Source organism: Lactuca virosa, chromosome 1 (genome assembly GCF_052849685.1).
Source record: "Lactuca virosa cultivar CGN04683 chromosome 1, Lactuca_virosa_CGN04683_v6, whole genome shotgun sequence".
Taxonomy (NCBI): Eukaryota; Viridiplantae; Streptophyta; class Magnoliopsida; order Asterales; family Asteraceae; genus Lactuca; species Lactuca virosa.
The window spans coordinates 107,118,315-107,123,686 of NC_136426.1; the positions used below are offsets into that span (position 1 = coordinate 107,118,315).

The window sequence follows — 5,372 nt, forward strand, 5'->3', positions numbered from 1 at the left end:
ATTATTTGACTAAGAAGAGGAATCGTGAATTGTGGAAATGGTTATATCAAAAGATGAATCATACTTCGTTCCAAAATTGAGTCCTAGAGTAACACTCCAAGATCGAGCCTTGAGTGACATAATGTTAAGAAGTTTTGAAACACTTATCAAATGTAGAGTAAAATGTTTTCTACTCTTGTACATTTGAAATTGGTGAGTTGTGATGTTTTGGATAAAACAAAGACCAACTAAGACCAATGGTGTGAAGTGTTTGTCTTGATAAGAATCCGCACTAACTCTTGAATATTCGTTTTGTCAAGGAATGGTTCTTGACATGAGAAACATATATGTCAAGAGGTCAGTGGGAGTTTTAAAGATCTTGAAAATTTTCAAGAACTAATCAAGAATAAAACTTGTTGTTTATCACTAGCACGCGACTTGAGGTTTGTAACCTATCGTGTTGACATATTCTTGTTTCTATGCCCATTCCAGTTAAAGTTGACTATTCAATTGTTTTCATAACAACCTGGAAGCAATGGTAGGCCCTTGTGCTGCCGGGTGGCAAGAAAACTAAGATTAAACAAGTTCAGACCATATGAGTTTGGATTTGTCACTAACCTTGTCGTGTGATTATGGTCATAACAAATTCATATGGATAGGAACACATACACCATAAAATCTAAGTTTCATAAGGTTTCTCTCCGATTCATGAAAATGATGGTGAGGAAACACTTTCACTAAGTAGATTTTAAGTAGATAGCAATTGTGATATTTGCATTCTCAAAGTTGTTAGTGGAGCGTGTGTGGTTAACCGGCACACTAACATGGACTAGTGAGAATGTCAAAAGGTCTAAACATTATGATTACGGCATCCCTCTTCGTAAGTGTTTAGACACACATGTGAGCTATCTAAGGAAAGGTGTATGATTTTGATAAAGTCTTATCAAAGCATCTCGTATCGGAAATCAGAACTTTGGTAAGAAAGTCAATAAAGTATTGATTTCTCGAAGTCTAGCTGATTTCTGGATACATGTCAAAGCTAGTGGGAGCATAAGTGTTATGCTAATAATTATCATGTTAGTGGGAGCATGATTATTATGTTAGGTGTTTCAAGTTAGCAATGTTAATTATAGAAAACAAAAGTGTCAATTTGCAAAGTTGCAGGGTTTGGAAAGTTGTTTTGCTATAATTAAGGGAGAGGAAATTATACTTCATTCCAATTCTAAAAGCTTAGATTGTGAGTCTTTAATAAAATTTAGTCATGATTACATTATTTGCGTTCTAAAATTTGATTATGATTACGGCATCCCTTTTCATAATTCGAATTATGAGAACATGGCAAATAGAAATAGAAATATTATAGCAAAAGACTGGTCTAGTATCATGTCTTTATGTGAGACATCATGAATCGTGTCCCATATTCTTTGGATATAGGATCGATTACATGTGCTATAATATTCATCCGTTCTAAATTTTCCAAATGCCTAGGGCATTAAGAGGGAAAAGGACTAGAACTGGATATGACTAAAGTGATTAAGCAATTGTCGAGGACAATCTGAGGTTTACCAAAGATTGGTTGCTCAAGGACGGTTGGAAGTATAGTGTTAATTTTTGGAAAGACCATATTGACATATTCTGAAAAGAGGTAACTCTTATTCAGAAGTGATAGTCAAAATGGGAATATGGAAATGTTTCCATAGGTGGAAGTTATTCTTTAAATATGTGTAAGATTAGAAAACTTAATGCAAGAAGGATGTTCAAAGGAATGTACTTTGAATATGAGACTTCGTTGCCATGGAATTGCTCTCCATTGGAATAATTTGTAATGTCTGTTGCCGAGTCTTTGTGACTTGTGTGCATATTCATTGCAAGAGGATCAATTCATATAAGTTTAGAATCTAACAGATTTCAGTAAATGGAAAAGAACCTTGTATTCTTACATTTGCGAAAAGGATTTGGAATTGTGAAATGAGTATCATTTGAAATGTTGTCAATTGATCTATTCCACAAACAAAGGACCATAGGTAAACATAGTGTGCATGCTTGGAGCATGGGACAACTATTGTTTTGATTCAAGTATAAAGTTGATTATTTGAAACATTATACAATGAATAATGAGTAATCAATATGGTCATTAAATAAAAGGTGTTTTATTTACTCTAACAAGTATTGGGGCCTGTTAGATGCCATTTTATGCATCTTTTAGGGTAGTTTTCATTATTATTTAGTATCATATTTTGTACATTTGCATTTCATTTATTTAAATAATGTTCAGCTCATGTAATTCGTAAGAATTCCCGTACTGCTCATGTTTTTATGTTAATTTCAGATAGTTTGAGTTGAGCAGTGCTTTGGGAGCAGTTGGATGCGCGTTTGGAGCTTAAAATGGAGCTTAGAACTTATGTAGTATGTTGTGGAATGATTGGAAGATGCTTTGGTCAAGAAACATTCGATCGAATTGATCACACGAAGATAGAATATGCAATCTAAAGTTAAAGTATGTTGCTGGCAGCTTTGACCCCCTGTCTGTATTTTGACCATATCTCATGAACCGTAACTCCGATTGAGGCGATTCAAAATGATCTGAAAAGTAGACGAAATTTTGGACGGCTTAGGCACAACATGCGATCGCAGGTTACCTTTATGCGATTGCAGGTTAGGTCGCAACATGGATTCGAGGTTTTTTAGTGCCAAAAATTCATCCGGAAGTGAAAAATGAAAACATGCGATCGCAGGTTGCGTACACGCGATCGCAGGTTGGCCAAAAAGTTCCAAAATGGTATCCTACTTCTTTAAAAAGGCACGAGATGCGTTTTCTTCAAAACCTGCGATCGCAGCTTTGATACATGCGATCGCATGCGCATCGTTTTTGCTCCTGGACGTATAAATAGACCCTAATAACCTTCCAGTAACCTAACTTGGCGATTCCAGAGGTACCAGACGACGAAAATACGATTTTGGAGGCTTTTCTTCTCCGATTTTAACGATTTCTGAAGATCTGAAGACTGTGGATCATCTCCTTCAAGTAGATTAGTAAGATTAGTTATTTGATGTCTCTTTTCATTTATTTTTATCAGATTTTAGCCATGTCTGGCTAAAACCTTAGTTTTCAGTTCTGCAAAGACAAGTACTTTTCATGTGATTGATCATTAGATCTGATTTTCGTTTTGTGTTTCTATCTGAATTTTTCAGTTTTGTTCTTAATGAATGTTTGATTTTGATTCTTGTTAGTCTGATCACCTAGCTAGGGTTTTATCATTCCAGTTAATCAGTTAATAGAATCTGTAATTGTTCTAATCAACTGGTAATAAGTAACAAGTAATAAATCGGTTCCGTGTTTGGGATTTGACTTTATTATAAACTGAAAAATCATATCTTTACGCTTTCGAGCTTGTGAGAAGTATTGGATATTGCTGAGAATTTTACAAAGAACTTAATGCAACTTTTCTGATTTAATTAAGAGCTTGTTTGATTAGACAGTAAAAAGTTAGGGTTAATTGAAGAGCTTGTTTTGGTTAACTAAATAAGGTAAAAGAGATTATACTAGAGCTTGTTAGTTTTTCTCAGTACCAGCTTAGATAGAACGCATCTCAAATAACTAGGTCGATGTTGATTGCATGATTAGGAAAGTCGCAGCAGAGCTGAAACCGTTTTTATTATTGATTCTCGTTTAATTTAATATCACTGCATTTTTAGTTTTTAGTTCATAATTAAATCCCCCATTTATATTCTGTTTCTTGACTAGATGTGCTTGATGCAAAAAGGCATTGAATTTTAGGCTGTGTCCTGAGGATTCGACCCTGCTTCCCTGTGCTATCTTTTTAGTGCATTCCAAGCAGTGATAAATTTATTTGTTTAATACGTACGCGACAGCGTGTTAACAAATTGGCGCCGTTGCCGGGGACACGGTGCCTTCTAATAGTTTTATGCCAAGAATTTTTCGTTCAGGTACACCTTTAGTTTTTGATCCAGAAATCAAGCGAACTGCAAGGAGACTGAAAAAAGAGGCAGCAAGAAAGAAACAATCAACTGGTCTCTTTGGTTCATCATCTTCCATACCCCCAGAAACCTCCACACCACAAGGAACTCCCTTGTGGAACGAACCAGATCCGATTTTTCCGAAAGTACCCCCATCTTCTCCTCAAAACAACCCTTATAAAACTTATTTCGCACATTCCTCCATTAAATCTGAAACCGCAGACTCTTCAGAAACCGAATCTGAAGAATCAGACATGAGTGGAGATGAAGCAAAAAAGACCCTTAGAGAGTGGGCCACTCAAGAGGTCAACCAGCAGCCCCTTTGCGTTACGTTTCCAGAAGCCCAGAACTTCGAACTTAAATCTAGGCTGATTCATCTTCTTCTCACTTTTAGAGGATTGGAAAATGAAGACCCACATAAATTCCTCAAGGAATTTCATGTGGTTTGTTCAGGAATGAAGCCTTATGCTGTCACAGAAGACCAGATAAAGTTAAGGGCATTCCCCTTTTCGCTTCAAGATTCTGCAAGAGAATGTTTATATGAACTCCCATCTGGTTCCATCACCACTTGGGCAGAGCTCTCGAAGCTGTTCTTATAGAAATATTTTCCAGAAACGCGAGTCTCCAGTCTCAGAAGAGAAATCCTTGGTATCAAACAAGGAAAAAGAGAAGCTTTACATACCTATTGGGAGAGATTCAAGAAGTTGTTGGTCTATTGCCCCCAACATGGAATTAGTGATTACCAGCTCTATAACTGTTTCTGTGAAGGTCTGACACCCATGGAAAGACGCCTTATAAATGCTTCCAGTGGTGGTTCTTTGGGTGATATGACACCAACTGAAATTAGAGAGCTGATTGAAAAGCTGGCAATCGAGTCTAAACACTCTGGAAATGAAGACGAGTGGTATCCAGATCAACCAAGGGGTGTCAAGGAAGTCAACAATGTTCATCTGGAAGCTCAGATATCTGAATTGACGAAAGTTGTTCTCCTCATGACCAAAGAAAAAGCAGCTGCAAAGAAACAATGTGGGATATGCTTGAAGACTGATCACCCTACTGACATGTGCCCAATATTGCAAGAGGATACAGTTGCAGTAAAAGTTGTCGGGGGCTACCACCAGAATTTTCAGAATAATTATCAGCAGAAACAACAATTCCAGCCTCCACCCGGATTTAAGCAGCAACGAAATTTTCAGCAACTGTGTTTTCAGCCGACAAATTTTCATCAAAATTCTCACTTTCATCCCAACTTTCAGAACTCGAATTTCCAGAATCAAAACTTCTAACATCAACCCAGTAGCTCCAGTGTGGCCTTAGAAGATATAGTAAAAAGTCTTGCCACGAGCACCCAAGCATTCCAGACCGAAACTAGAGCTAGTATCAAGAATCTGGAGCAACAGGTGTCTCAACTTGCC

At 36.9% G+C, this 5,372-nt stretch overlaps 1 non-coding gene across 1 annotated transcript; it reads right to left on the reverse strand.

Annotated features, from left to right (window-relative positions):
* Positions 1-4,583: 4,583 nt before the first annotated feature.
* On the reverse strand, positions 4,584-4,690 carry LOC145151807 (small nucleolar RNA R71). Its single transcript, XR_013732361.1, has one exon. It is a non-coding gene; the product is annotated as a small nucleolar RNA R71 (small nucleolar RNA).
* Positions 4,691-5,372: the final 682 nt, after the last annotated feature.